This window comes from Neoarius graeffei, chromosome 9 (assembly GCF_027579695.1).
Source record: "Neoarius graeffei isolate fNeoGra1 chromosome 9, fNeoGra1.pri, whole genome shotgun sequence".
Lineage (NCBI taxonomy): Eukaryota > Metazoa > Chordata > Actinopteri > Siluriformes > Ariidae > Neoarius > Neoarius graeffei.
In genome coordinates this window covers 39931145-39947385 of record NC_083577.1, presented here as the reverse complement: position 1 = coordinate 39947385, position 16241 = coordinate 39931145, and the positions used below count along the sequence as shown (strand labels likewise).

General features: G+C 42.9%; 1 protein-coding gene across 2 annotated transcripts in view; it reads left to right on the top strand.

The window, feature by feature from the left end:
* The first annotated feature begins 5597 nt into the window (after positions 1–5597).
* The window catches only part of vangl1 (VANGL planar cell polarity protein 1), a 65994-nt gene continuing 55350 nt past the window's right edge, over positions 5598–16241 (top strand). The window contains exon 1 of one of the 2 annotated variants that reach the window (XM_060928685.1): positions 5598–5683. The gene's annotated coding sequence lies outside the window, so the exon portion shown is untranslated. The remainder of the gene's footprint in view (positions 5684–16241) is intronic. The other variant, XM_060928686.1, reaches the window with a different exon arrangement.

Here is a 16241-nt window from a genome sequence, read left to right as displayed (position 1 = left end):
CGACCTGCAGCAAGTCACGTCTGTGTCGTTTTGTGCTATGTTTGTTTCGTTATTTGCGCACATCGACGTACATGATTTGTAACATAAATAACATTGATTGATCATTCAAGTGTTGAACTATGCTACAGTACATCGCGACGATCTGATGAACATTAAACCATGGATTTTATGGGCCTGCTTCTGCTGTGGATGGCGTTCTATCTTGTGGAGGCTCTGGCTGGTTTCTCCAAACCAGAGCAAATTAGATACAGCAGAGACTTTCTCCTTCAGTCGAGTAACTTTCAAGATCTGAGTGCCATGGATTTAGTCATTCCTGACATTAATTGTTTTGTTGATCACACAAGAAGCAAAAGGGATTTAAACAACGTGGTTCACCGAAAAACCAGGAAGCGAGGTAAGCGGGCTGGTGTGCGTAATAGATTGAGGAAGCAACCTCTATCCCGCACCCCCTTGCCATCCATAATTCTCTCAAATGCCCAGTCACTACGGAATAAGACTGATGAGTTGCAGGCCAACGTGAGATCTCAACATGAGTTTAGAGATTCTTGCTTGTTGGCTTTTACAGAGACATGGTTGCAAGATAGAGACTTGGACACCAAATTAGCTATAGATGGATTTGGCATACCTGTGCGGCTGGATCGGAATGCCGCAGTGACAGGCATGTCACGCGGGGGTGGGGTTTGCTTATATGTGAACCAAAGATACTGTAAAAATGTTCTTGTAAGGGAGAAACTGTGCACAGAAGATGTGGAACTGTTGTCCATGTCGCTGCGCCCCCCTTATTTGCCCCGCAAATTCCCTCAAATATTTGTTATGGTGGTCTACATTCATCCAAGGGCAAATGTGGATAACGCATCAGACACCATAACACACTCTCTCCAAGGACTGCAGGCCATATCTCCGGAAGCGCCTGTTTTAATCCTCGGGGATTTTAACCACTGCTCTCTTAAGACCAACTTAAGAAACTTTGACCAATACGTTACATGCCCGACTAGATTCAACAAAACACTGGACTTGTGTTATGGGTCGATTAAAGGCGCTTACAAAGCGCTCCCCCTTCCCCCACTAGGAGGGGCTGATCATAACTGTATTCATTTAATACCGAAGTATTGCACTGCCTTGCAGAGGGAGAAATCCCTCATTAAACAAGTTAAAGTCTGGACTGAAGATTCTATACTCAGCCTACAAGGATGCTATGACTGCACGGATTGGCAGGTGTTTAAGGATACCTGCTCTGACCTAGACAACCTGACAGATGTTGTCAGCTGCTATGTTTCCTTCTGTGTGGACAATGTAATCCCGGAAAAGACTATTAAGATATACCCTAATAGTAAACCTTGGGTAACAACATCACTGAAGACTTTGCTTTATAGGAAAAGGTGTGCATTTAGAGAAGGAAACATTGTTGAACTTAAAAGACTGAATAAAGAGGTGAAATCCGAAATATGGAGGGCAAAACGTGACTATAAAGATAAGCTTGAAGGGGAGTTGGGGAAAAATAATTTAGGGTCTGCATGGGATAGTATGAAGACTATAACGGGAACTAAAGAAACAAGGGATTCTAAAATTGTGTTGGATGGTTTTTATTGTGACAAACAGCTTGCACAGGAGCTGAATTCATTTTACTTGAGGTTTGACTCACCAACATTTAACAACACCATCTTGGAGTTGAAACATCACCTTACTGATAGTGTCCCCCCACTTTTTAGTGTACATGCTGTGACCAATGCTTTTAGACACACTAACCCTAAGAAGAGTCCTGGGTCAGACAATATAGGGGGCAGATTACTCATGTTATGTGCTGAGCAGCTTGCTCCAATATTTTATTATATTTTTAATCTCTCTCTCAGTCAACAGAGAGTCCCCAAAATCTGGAAACACTCCACCATTGTCCCAGTGGCTAAACACAACCACCCCAGGGTCCTGAATGATTTTAGGCCAGTCGCCCTGACCTCCTTGGTTATGAAGTGTTTTGAAAGACTTATGAAAAGGTTTATTTTACTTGGCACAGAGAGGTTCCTGGACCCTTTACAGTTTGCTTACAGGTCCAAACGAGGGGTAGAGGATGCCACTGCCACACGTTATTTAAACATCTTGAGGGCAGCAACACACATGCAAAGATTTTATTTGTGGATTTCTCATCTGCTTTTAATACTATTTTACCACACATTTTAGTTGATAGGCTGATTAGCAATTTTAAGTTGGACCATGGCTTAGTGGGGTGGATTCTGGACTTTTTAATTAATAGAACCCAGCAGGTGAGGGTAAATGGGGTACTTTCTGAAAAAATGACATCCTCTACAGCAGGGGTCTTCAATCCTATCCGCAAAGGGCCGGTGTAGCTGCAGGCTTTCATTACAGCCAAATTGGAGGCTCACTTGATTGTTGACTGGAGACGAGGGTGAAATGATTAAACAAGTGAAATCAGGTGTAGCTCCTGCTTGGTTGGAATGAAAGCCTGTAGCCACACTGGCCCTTTGTGGATAGGATTGAAGACCCCTGCTCAGGATCACCTCAAGGATGCGTTTTGTCTCCTCTGCTCTACAGTTTGTATACTGATGACTGCCGTAGCCAGTATGCAAACCGACACATACTGAAATTTGCAGATGATTCAATTATTCTTAGCCTTCTCCATGGAAATGAAACAGATCATGGTCTCGTTTTAGATGATTTTATTGCCTGGTGCGACAGTTCTAACCTTCACCTGAATGTCACAAAAACGAAGGACATGGTCATTGACTTTAGGCGCAACCCCCTCCCTGCTCTGACCACTATCATCAAGGGGCAGGCTGTGGGCGTGGTAGACTCTTATAAGTACTTGGGTAGTTGGATTGACAATAAGTTAAATTTTAATATTAACACAGAACACATATGTAAAAAAAAAAAGCCAACAACGTCTCTTTTGTCTACGTAAGCTAGCTAAATTCAATGTTGACAAAACCATGATGACTCTTTTTTATAGATCCTACATTGAATCAGTTTTATCATTTTCTATATCTTGTTGGTTTAATAACCTCAGTGTGAAAGCCAAAAACTCCCTCGGCAAAATTGTGAAGGTCAGTGGCAAAATCATAGGTGCCCAGCAAAGCAGCCTCACTGACCTGTACAAGAAAGCCACCTTGAGGAAGGCTGAGTCTATTTTATCTGTCACTGCCCACCCTCTCCACTCTGAATTCCAGCTACTTCCATCTGGTTCACGCTTTAGGTTCCCCTCTGTCAAAACCAACAGATTTAGATTTTCATTTGTCCCCAGTGCCATTTCCCTGTTAAACTCAGATCCTCACTGATCACTTGACTTGATCTCTGGTGTTGTTTATGGCATTTTATGGTGTGATGATGATTTTATTTTATTATGATGTTTTTATTTTTTTCTTTTAACTTTTTAATGACCAATTGCACTTTATGGTCTGTCCTGTGTTATGTGTTGTCTATATGTGTTTATGTTGTCTTGCAGCACACTCAATCGCCCCTTGGGGACAATAAAGTTGAAAGTTGAAGAAGAGAATAACACTGTCACAACATAACATTAACAATGTGCAGGGATCACACACTTCACATCTGGGCTGTAACAGCCAAATTATCTAATCAGATAACGATCAAGCCTTTCAACAGCCAAGACAGGTGTGTTAGATCATATGAAAACAAAGACATGTGCAAGTTTAAGGGGTCAGTAGAGGTCATCCCAGGTCAGTGCAGTGCTCCAGGCTTGCGCTGTGTGTTAATTATGCTGGTCTGTACTTGCAGAAACAGAGCCCGACTGCAAAATCAGGCTTGCAATGCCTAACATCAAACGAGACATTATTTGTAGCTGTAAGAGCTAGTATCATGGGCGGCACGGTGGTGTAGTGGTTAGCGCTGTCGCCTCACAGCAAGAAGGTCCTGGGTTCGAGCCCCGGGGCCGGCGAGGGCCTTTCTGTGCGGAGTTTGCATGTTCTCCCCGTGTCTGCGTGGGTTTCCTCCGGGTGCTCCGGTTTCCCCCACAGTCCAAAGACATGCAGGTTAGGTTAACTGGTGACTCTAAATTGACCGTAGGTGTGAATGGTTGTTTGTCTCAGCTCTGCGATGACCCGGCGACTTGTCCAGGGTGTACCCCGCCTCTCGCACATAGTCAGCTGGGATAGGCTCCAGCTTGTCCATGACCCTGCACAGGATAAGCGGTAATGGATGAATGCATGGACTGTGTGTTTCTCGTTCGTTACTTTTACAAAATTTTAGAATATACCGAAGTTGAGAGAGAGCATGTGTTTTGCGCTTGTCTGTACAATTGTGTACGACAATTATGTGTACACATAGTGATACCGTATGTACAGACAAAACAAAGCACAATACAATCCATGGTTAAGTGAACAAGCATCACATTTACAAAGTTAATAAAACCAATACACTCAGAAATCATCTCGGTTTATTGGCTAAAATACTGAGTGAGGGGTGATTCCATGAAAACGAGTCGTACCTGACCTGATAGCCGATGACGCACGTAGCTCCGAGTTGACTATAAGCCATGTACAATGAGATTGAGTGGAATAACTGTTTTATTCTATCCACATTCACTGAATTTTGAGAAACAGAGCATTTTTAATCTCATCTCATTATCTCTAGCCGCTTTATCCTGTTCTACAGGGTCACAGGCAAGCTGGAGCCTATCCCAGCTGACTACGGGCGAAAGGCGGGGTACACCCTGGACAAGTCGCCAGGTCATCACAGGGCTGACACATAGACACAGACAACCATTCACACTCACATTCACACCTACGGTCAATTTAGAGTCACCAGTTAACCTAACCTGCATGTCTTTGGACTGTGGGGGAAACCGGAGCACCCGGAGGAAACCCACGCGGACACGGGGAGAACATGCAAACTCCATACAGAAAGGCCCTCGTCGGCCACGGGGCTCGAACCCGGACCTTCTTGCTGTGAGGCGACAGTGCTAACGCACTCTTAAAACGAATGTGTTGGAAATCAACACATCTTTTGTGCAAGTTTAATTTCAACAAGAGTTGTGTTATATTTCAGAAATGTTTAACACCAAAATTGCACAAATAACAAATAATGTGTTAAAATGAACAAAAGTTCTGTTGTCCCAATCTGGACATAGAGATGTGTTAAAAAACAACGCAAGTTGTGTTATTTTCAACACGTGTTTTGAGAGTGACTGCCTCAGAGAGCATTTTTAATTTTTTTGCAAATTTGATAAATTATACAAAACGAAATCATTTCTGGAGTTTGCATGTTCTCCCCGTGTCCGCGTGGGTTTCCTCCGGGTCCTCCGGTTTCCCCCACAGTCCAAAGACATGCAGGTTAGGCTAATTAGTGGCTCTAAATTGACCGTAGGTGTGAATGTGAGTGTGAATGGTTGTCTGTGTCTATGTGTCAGCCCTGTGATGACCTGGCGACTTGTCCAGGGTGTACCCCGCCTTTCGCCCGTAGTCAGCTGGGATAGGCTCCAGCTTGCCTGCGACCCTGTAGAACAGGATAAAGCGGCTACAGATAATGGATGGATGGATGGAGCTAGTATCACTCCCTCTAGCGGGAGGTAAAGGTATTACACCGCCCATCTGCTCAGAATGAAAAAGGTGCTCTGCTTCAGTCCTGTGCGTATGTGAGTGTGTGGGTGTGTACAGAGGTGATTTCTGCTTTCAGAGCATTTGTATTTATTTTGTGGGGATGATCTTGAGGCGAGAAGGTAAGTGTGGTTTTCTTAAATCGTTCCTATGACATTATTCTTTGCTTATAGCAGTCTAGGCTCTCATCACCTCTGGCATATCAAGGAAAGAACAGGATGTCTATTGTATCTATACTGTTATTATTTATAGGCTATTAGTTTAATGTACTAGAGCAGATATAGTCGCTGATGTATGACTGTTTGGAGCCTGTGATCTGGGCTGTAGGTGATGGATCTCTCTGTGATCATGAAGGTGATTTTCACGGCGGCTGATTGGAAATCTATGGCCCCGTTTTGTGCGTCTCAGATCTATCGCAGTGTTGCTTTGAGTAATGTCAGAGCAGCACTTCATCCGAGATACAGCATGCCATGCGTTCGGTTCCGCCGGGCTGCTCTTGCGGTTTTTCCCCGCAGCGGGCGGAGCGCGAGCTGGTCGGGTGTTCCCCTGCTGCGCGCGCGCTGCATCCGCTGTTTATTTCTCTAGACGGAATAATCTATGATTGTGCACAAGAACAATGCTTGCACAGGACAGCATGGGTTTGGGGGGTGCGCTCTGCGTCTCAGGAAAGAAAACATTTTTTTTTTCCCAAAGCTACAGTCCACATGGAATGGGAACACCACAGACATTCATTTCTCACTAGATATTTGCTTTCTCCTCTTCTGCAAGCCACACTGACTGATCAGGAGATGTTCAGTTCTGCTCAGGCAGCAAAAGAAGCACCTGATTTCATCCCCCATACACACACACACACACACACACACAGAGGCTATGAGGTGATGGTATACACTCTAAAAAATAATGGGCCCAGTACCGGTTCTTCAGGGCGATGCCATAGAAGAACCTTTTTCAGGGCTTCAAAGAACCGTTCATGCAACAGTTCTTTAAAGAACCATTTAAACCATTTGTTTGAGCAGTGAAGACAGATTTGTGTAAACATAGCCTATGTGCATTGACCAGCAAATGGTAAGAGAATGCCAGGCTCTGAAGAACCATTTCCAATGTGAAGAACCTTTCGCATAATGTAATGGTTCATCACAGAGTTTTGACTCTCCATGGAACCATCCAGAGATTTGAAGAACCACTGAAGCACCTTTATTTTTTAGAGTGTAAGGGTTAGATTTATTTTTTTAAAGCATTCATAATAAATAGCATGGGGCAAAGATTTCCTTTGTAAAGATCACAGATCCATCCAAAAGACAAGGGTTTCTGTTTGTTTGTTTTAACCCTTTGATGCAAAACATGGGTCAAAAGTGACCCGGCTGAGTTTTTATCTTCTATATCTTTGCAATAGAGGTGGCACGGTGGTGTAGTGGTTAGCGCTGTCACCTCACAGCAAGAAGGTCCGGGTTCGAGCCCCGTGTCCGGCGAGGGCCTTTCTGTATGGAGTTTGCATGTTCTCCCCGTGTCCGCGTGGGTTTCCTCCGGGTGCTCCGGTTTCCCCCACAGTCCAAAGACATGCAGGTTAGGTTAACTGGTGACTCTAAATTGACCGTAGGTGTGAATGTGAGTGTGAATGGTTGTCTGTGTCTATGTGTCAGCCCTGTGATGACCTGGCGACTTGTCCAGGGTGTACCCCGCCTTTCGCCCGTAGTCAGCTGGGATAGGCTCCAGCTTGCCTGTGACCCTGTAGAACAGGATAAAGCGGCTAGAGATAATGAGATGAGATGAGATCTTTGCAATAAATGAATTCCATCATTCAGTATTCAAGGTATTCCTCAATTAACTTGTTTTTGATCATCATACATCCTTATTTTATTTTTTCCTTTCTTACTTTTTGAATAAAAACCCTTTTTGTATCGCTACCCTTCTAATGCACAGCATGGGTCAAAAACGACCTCCATTCATTTTCCAGGTTATTTCATGTATGGCTGAGTGTTTCTATGATATACTCATCTCATTATCTCTAGCCGCTTTATCCTTCTACAGGGTCGCAGGCAAGCTGGAGCCTATCCCAGCTGACTACGGGCGAAAGGCGGGGTACACCCTGGACAAGTCGCCAGGTCATCACAGGGCTGACACATAGACACAGATAACCATTCACACTCACATTCACACCTACGGTCAATTTAGAGTCACCAGTTAACCTAACCTGCATGTCTTTGGACTGTGGGGGAAACCGGAGCACCTGGAGGAAACCTACAAGGAGAACATGCAAACTCCGCACAGAAAGGCCCTCGCCGGCCACGGGGCTCGAACCCGGACCTTCTTATTGTGAGGCGACAGCGCTAACCACTACACCACAGTGCCGCCCTCTATGATATACTTTTGAAATAAATTCATTTTGCCATTTACTTTTCCAAATATGCAGTAAATATCTTGTTTTTGTTTAGCACAAATCATCATTTTTATTTTCCTTTCTTAAGTTATGAACAGGCGGCACGGTGGTGTAGTGGTTAGCGCTGTCGCCTCACAGCAAGAAGGTCCTGGGTTCGAGCCCCGGGGCCGGCGAGGGCCTTTCTGTGTGGAGTTTGCATGTTCTCCCCGTGTCCGCGTGGGTTTCCTCCGGATGCTCTGGTTTCCCCCACAGTCCAAAGACATGCAGGTTAGGTTAACTGGTGACTCTAAATTGACCGTCGGTGTGAATGTGAGTGTGAATGGTTGTCTGTGTCTATGTGTCAGCCCTGTGATGACCTGGCGACTTGTCCTGGGTGTACCCCGCCTTTCGCCCGTAGTCAGCTGGGATAGGCTCCAGCTTGCCTGCGACCCTGTAGAAGGATAAAGCGGCTAGAGATAATGAGATGAGATGAGAAGTTATGAACAAGCACAGCTTTTGTAATTCTACATCAAGTTTACACACATGGGTCAGAAACGACCCACATGCATTTACTCCAGCGTTTGGTGGGAACTGTGAATTGTGCTTGTGTCAGACATTTCACAGCTCAGCACAGCGCCCTTTGCCCATCTAATACATGGAAGTAATGCTTTTCAATTGTTCTAACATTACCTTAGAAAAAAATTGATTATGTTTCGGTTACCTTGAGAGTGAGTAGATTACTTGTCAGAAAGTTACAAGTAATTACTATTAGCTAACTAGCTGTTGACATTCTACTTTAGTTAGCTAATTTTATTGTAGTTGGCTTAGCTAACGACATAGTTAATAAATAAATAACTGGCCCCATTCACTGCTAAAGTAATTACTTGAAACAAATTATTATTATAGTATTAAGACAATGGGCGGCACAGTGGTGTCGTGGTTCGCGCTGTCGCCTCACAGCAAGAAGGTCCGGGTTTGAGCCCCGTGGCTGGCGAGGGCCTTTCTGTGAGGAGTTTGCACGTTCTCCCCGTGTCCGCGTGGGTTTCCTCTGGGTGCTCCGGTTTCCCCCACAGTCCAAAGACATGCAGGTTAGGTTAACTGGTGACTCTAAATTGACCGTAGGTGTGAATGTGAGTGTGAATGGTTGTCTGTGTCTATGTGTCAGCCCTGTGATGACCTGGCGACTTGTCCAGGGTGTACCCCGCCTTTTGCCCGTAGTCAGCTGGGATAGGCTCCAGCTTGCCTGCGACCCTGTAGAACAGGATAAAGCGGCTACAGATAATGAGATGAGATGAGTATTAAGACATTTAATTTTAAATCACACTTGGATGACCCATGTGTAGTAATATAAAAAGTATTTTTGTTCATAATGTAGGAAAGAAAAAATTAAATTAATGATTTGTGGTAATTAAAAACAAGATATTTAAAGAATACTTGGAATATTCAATCATAAAATAAATTGATTTCAAAAGATAGAGCAAAGAAAAACTCAGTCAGCATGAAATAACCTGGAAAATGAATGCGGGTCATTGTTGACCCATGTTGTGCATTAGAAGGGGTGTGCATATGTTTTGCATCAAAGGGTTAATCAAACTCTGCAGCTGTTAGAAAGCAGTGCACATGTGCACACTGTGCAGAATGAAAGTGTCTGAACTAAATGGACCTTACGCTTTGGCTTCAAAGCTTGATGAGCTGTAATTTTCCATCAAGACATGCTAATTTTGCCCCAAACAGAGCGAGACAGAGAAAGAGATTGATCTAAGCCATTAACCAGCCATTAATGGTTTTGGGGGTGTTAACAATCTCCGCCATCATGTCTGGTGCAAGTTCGTCTTCAAATCAAGTGGCATGTGTTCCAGATTTGGTGAATGAATCTTTTTGGCTCCACTGTCCATCTCAAATCACATCTGGGTAGATATATGGTCTAATAGTTGCTAATAACACTTGATACATTTCATGCTTGAGATTAGTGAGTCTGGATATCATATTTGGATATCTGGAAGCCAAGGCTGTGGAGGTTATGTGCAAGAAGATTGGTTTTATTTCAATGGTGAGTTGTATTAATCAGTTCCCTATATGGGGGTGGTGTAGTGGTTAGCACTGTCGCCTCACAGCAAAAAGGTCCTGGGTTTGAGCCCAGCGGCCGGCAAGGGCCTTTTTGTGTGGATTTTCCATGCTCTCCCCGTGTCCGCATGGGTTTCCTCCAGGTGCTCCGGTTTCCCCTACAGTCCAAAGGCATGGCTCTAAATTGGCCATAGGTGTGAATGTGAGTGTGAATGGTTGTTTGTGTCTATGTGTTAGCCCTGCAATGACCTGGCGACTTGTCCAGGGTGTACCCCGCCTCTCGCCCATAGTTAGCTGGGATAGGCTCCAGCTTGCCTGTGACCCTGTAGGTAATGGATGGATGGAGTTCCCTATATGCATACAAATAGCTGTGTCTATCCTTGTGCAGTTTTAGTCTATCCTAAATCACTAGTACCGATCACGTAAACCTGATTTGCAGATATTGTGAAGGTTTATTCACAGACTCTGTCAAGTCGGACTGAAGTATGAGCACATGAAAAGTGTTCAAATGACAAGTGCAGGTTTCGGCTTGGAAGCCCACATTATTGCACCATTTATCATTCTACCCCATTTAACATGCTTGATTGAACTCTTTAGCTCATTATCACTGGCTTCACAGGCTGAATTTGGCATGTCCGAAGAAGGAAAACCCAAATCTCTGTGGTCTGTACTCCTCCAGGACTTCTGTCTATTAGTTCTTTCACTGACCTGTGTATAGAGATAGTGAGCTGCAGGACAAAAGTGAATTGTTTCCAACTGAAATCAAATTGACAGTAATGTCACATTCTCAGGCATATAGATGGGAATGGGAATACAGCAGAAAACCACATAGCACACAACTGACCTAAATTCCCTTCCCCAGGGAGTGAGCATTTGCCCTGATCTCAGAACAGTCATGCTCAGCATCTCTGGCATGCCACTGTTCAACTTTTTGCTTTCTGCTTTAATGTTTGCACAGCGGTATTCCCTCAGTCATCTGAGAGCTGCTTCTGATACTCCTAAGGAAATCCAAGAGGATGTTATAAATAACAGTCAATAAAGCAACCTGATATGCAAAGAATGGATTTAAATGCATCTCATTGGCAAGCAAAGTGGTGATTCATCTGTTCAGGTTGTTATTTTCCAACGTCAGTGTGTTTCAGAGAGCATTATCTCACTGTTACAGGGCCAGACAAACCATAAATCCATTGACTAGCCCACTGGGAAAGTCAAAGTGTCAGTGTGTTTGCATGTTATCCTTCCCAGAGCTCCAATTAAAAGGCTAAAAAGCAGCTACTAATGTACTTTTAACTCATAAGTATAGCAAGCTAATTGTGTGCATTAGTCAAAGTTCCTCCCATGCCAGGACCTGATCTTCCCAGGCAGTCTCCTGTCTCAGTACTAACCAGGCACTTGGCACATTGGGCGGCACCGATCTCTGTTCCCATAGCCCTCTCGTCCATTACATAGCTAGGGTTACAGTGGGGGGGCCAGTCCTCTGGTAACCATGAGAGTCTGTGTTGCAGCCTGCCTCGGCAGAAGGTACCATTTTGATGATAGTCTTTGGGATGACCCAACTGCAAGTAGAACTTGTGATCTTCTGGTTGAGAGGCAGACACGCTAACCACTAGGCTAACTCACAGCATTAGTAGAGTAGAGTGGGGGAAAAAGCCCCCCTTAAGGAAAATTCAGTTTTTCTCCAAGTTGAAATGAACCATGTGTTTAGTTTTAATCATAGTTTTTGACAACAGTGACATGAACAATAATGCCACCTAAAGTTTGCCTAAAGTTAATACTTAATTTTTTTTTTAACAAAAACAAACATTGTGCCAAGGGGGCCTTTTACCCCCCCAGTGGGGTAAAAGGCCCCCTGAGGTGGGGCAATAGCCCCCCTCACTCAAAAAAAGCTGTTTGGATAGCAAAAGTGTTTACTTAAGCCTATAATGTGAAAGAAACAAGAAAATATCCCTGAATTAATGAATAGATGCATTATTTTATTATATTTCGCATTTTAATTTCAATTTTTTTAAATTTCAATTATTTTTAATATTAAGTTCAAATTACTTACTTTACTCAACCAGGTAAACGAGATGTTATTAAAAACTATGTATCTGCTATTCAGAAATGTATGAAATACAGTAATTATGATAAAAGGAAACGATGCCCCCTGGGGGCCATTTACCCCGCTATTAAGGGGGCGTTTTACCCCACAGACTACATTTTTACAAAAAAGGGTCTTACTTTCAAAATGTGATTCAACTTTTTATACCTAATGTATTTGTTTTAACGTACTGACTTGTCTACTCATACCACATACACAGCTGTGATATCTGACGAAATAGCAGCTATCTAAATACAGTTTTACTGATATCTGAAAATTATATCACTTACCATGAAATTTGATTTCTCTCCGCTGCGTTGCTGATATGCGATCCACAGTGGATATTTGTATATCCCCGTTGTCAAGCCAGTCCATAGCAACAATAGAAATGTAACTTTGCGCCATCTGGTGGTTATTTTGGGTAAAACAGGCCGGGGGCGTATTACCCCACGGGGGCGTATTACCCCACTCTACTCAGACAAAAAAATAAATAAAAATACAGAACACATTGGATGGAGTGACTTTATATAGCTGCATAAAGCTTTATCCTTTCCTGATAATACCTCAGGTGACAAGAAGGCTGAAAATCTTTGACTAATATTTCAGGCATGAGCTTTGGTGTTCTTTTTTCTCAAAGTATCTAAAGCTAATTAGCATCTTCATATTTTGTAAAGCAAAGGTAGGTGATTTTGGAGAAATCAGCAAGAGTAAGCTGGATTTTGAATGTATCCTGTTGAAAAATCCCACCCCCTCCCTTCAGCCCTCCATTCAAGGCCACTCTTCCAAAACACATGAATGCACATTGACTGATTACTGCTGGAGGACGAGTTGCTGAGAGAGAGAGTGAGAGAGAGAGAGAGAGAGAGAGAGAGAGAGAGAGTTGGGGACGGAACACAACGCATCATTGTCATATCCAACTACCGCATATTTCATTCACATGTAAGAAAACACCTAATGAATGCAAACAATGAACATGGCTATTGTTAGGACTCACAGCTGTCAACTAGCTTGCTAACTTTAACAATATGTCTGCGTAGCTTTGTAGAAGACTCCGGTCACGCACAATGAGTTCACAGGTAGTGTGCGCGCAGGTGGGCAGGTAGGTAGACAGGCAGGTAGGCCATCCAGTCACTTCATTCAGACCATATGAAATGACTGCCACAGATGACTGATTTTTTTTTTTTTTTGTCAGAGCATTTGATTTATTCATTGCTGTCGTGATGTAAAGAGAATTCCAAGAAATATCACGAAAATACTACTAAAAATTTCCCTAACCTCGCTTTCAGTGTTACCGGTAAGTGTTCAAGTGTGAGGTGACTGCTTGTTCTGCTAGCATTAGAGTTTTATAACATTTTTAATACTACACTGTTCTATATTATACTCCTGTCACTGTTTCCACACCTGATTTGTTGTCCTGATTCTGGAAAGACTGTCTATCATCTGTTCAAGCTAATCAATATACAGTGGTGCTTGAAAGTTTGCGAAACCTTTAGAATTTTCTATATTTCTGCATAAATATGACCTAAAACATCATCAGATTTTCACACAAGTCCAAAAAGTAGATAAAGAGAACCCAGTTAAACAAATGAGACAAAAATATTTTACTTGCTCATTTATTTATTGAGGAAAATGATCCAATATTACATATCCTTGAGTGGCAAAAGTATGTGAACCTTTGGCTTCAGTATCTGGTGGGACCCCCTTGTGCAGCAATAACTGCAACTAAACATTTCTGGTAACTGTTGATCAGTCCTGCACACCGGCTTGGAGGAATTTTAGCCCATTCCTCTGTACAGAACAGCTTCAGCTCTGGGATGTCGGTGGGTTTCTTCACATGAACTGCTCGCTTCAGGTCCTTCCACAACATTTCCATTGGATTAAGGTCAGGACTTTGACTTGGCAATTCCAAAACATTAACTTTATTCTTTTTTAACCATTCTTTGGTAGAACAACTTGTGTGCTTCGGGTCGTTGTCTTGCTGCATGACCCACCTTCTCTTGAGATTCAGTTCATGGACAGATGTCCTGACATTTTCCTTTAGAATTCGCTGATATAATTCAGAATTCATTGCTCCATCAATGATGGCAAGCCATCCTGGCCCAAATGCAGCAAAACAGGCCCAAACCATGATACTACCACCACCATGTTTCACAGATGGGATAAGGTTCTTATGCTGGAATGCAGTGTTTTCCTTTCTCCAAACATAACGCTTCTCATTTAAACCAAAAAGTTCTATTTTGGTCTCATACATCCACAAAACATTTTTCCAATAGCCTTCTGGCTTGTCCACATGATCTAACTGCAGACGAGCAGCAATGTTCTTTTTGGAGAGCAGTGGCTTTCTCCTTGCAACCCTGCCATACACACCATTGTTGTTCAGTGTTCTCCTGATGGTGGACTCATGAACGTTAACATTAGCCAATGTGAGAGAGGCCTTCAGTTGCTTAGAAGTTACCCTGGGGTCCTTTGTGACCTCACCGACTATTATACGCCTTGCTCTTGGAGTGATCTTTGTTGGTTGAACACTCCTGGGGAGGGTACCAATGGTCTTGAATTTCCTCCATTTGTACACAATCTGTCTGACTGTGGATTGGTGGAGTCCAAACTCTTTAGAGATGGTTTTGTAACCTTTTCCAGCCTGATGAGCATCAACAATGTTTTTGTTCTGAGGTCCTCAGAAATCTCCTTTGTTTGCGCCATGATACACTTCCACAAACATTTTGTGAAGATCAAACTTTGATATATCCCTGTTCTTTAAATAAAACAGGGTGCCCACTCACACCTGATTGGCATCCCATTGACTGAAAACACCTGACTCTAATTTCACCTTCAAATTAACTGCTAATCCTAGAGGTTCACATACTTTTGCCACTCACAGATATGTAATATTGGATTATTTTCCTCAATAAATAAATGACCAAGTATAATATTTTTGTCTTATTTGTTGAACTTTATCTACTTTTAGGACTTGTGTGAAAATCTGATGATGTTTTAGGTCATATTTATGCAGAAATATAGAAAATTCTAAAGGGTTCACAAACTTTAAACCACCACTCTACCTAGTAAAAGTAATTCCTACCAGCAACCAGACCACATCCTCGGTTTACGTGAGTAGTGCTGCAGGTGGCAGGATTCTGAAAGCAGTAACACAATCAAGAAGTATGAACCAACAGGGGTCTGTTACATTTAAAGACATCTTAAATTATTATTTTTCCTTTGGAAAAGTCAGTATAAAGTACTTTTTTCTTTTTCTGGTGGTTGGACCAGTGCAGAAAACAGCTAAACAAAACAAAACCCATCTGTGGCTGTAAATCAACAACCTGCTTGTTCATCGGGCAGCTGTGAATAAAAAACAGACATATAATCTACTTGTCCCAGGCAACTGGGCTAGAGATACAGTACTGTGTAAAAGTCTTAGGCACATGTAAAGAAATGCTGTAGAACAAAAATGGCTTAAAAATAATGAAATTAAATGTTTCAACATTAAAAAAATACTGTAAACAGCAATAAGCCATAATAAATGAAACAAAGTCAATATTTGATGTGAGATGACCCTTTGCTTTAAAAAAAAAACAGTAGTCTTTGGTACAATGAGTGCAGTTTTATAAAGATATGAGCATCTTGCAGAACCAGCCACAGTTCTTCTGGACACTTTGTCACACTTGCTTCTTAATTTTGCAGCAAAACCCAGCAGCCTTCATTATGCTTTCTTTTTTAATCTGAAAAGTGGTCTCTTATGTAATACTAACAGGTTACCCGGTGTTGCACAGGTTTTGTAAAATTCTGGGTTGCCCCCAGACTTCCATGTCAAACTTGTTGAAGATCCATAGAGAAATGGTGATGTTAACCCAAGACAAACAAAAATGCAAACATCCACCACCCAGGTGCCCACCGAGGACCCTCTGGGGCCATCCATCCATCATCTGTAGCCACTTATCCTGTCCTACAGGGTCACAGGCAAGCTGGAGCCTATCCCAGCTAACTATGGGCGAGAGGTGGGGTACACCCTGGACAAGTTGCCAGGTCATCACAGGGATGACACATAGACACAGACAACCATTCACACCTACGGTCAATTTAGAGCCACCAATTAGCCTAACCTGCATGCCTTTGGACTGTGGGGGAAATCGGAGCACCCGGAGGAAACCCACGTGGACACGGGGAGAGCATGCAAACTCTA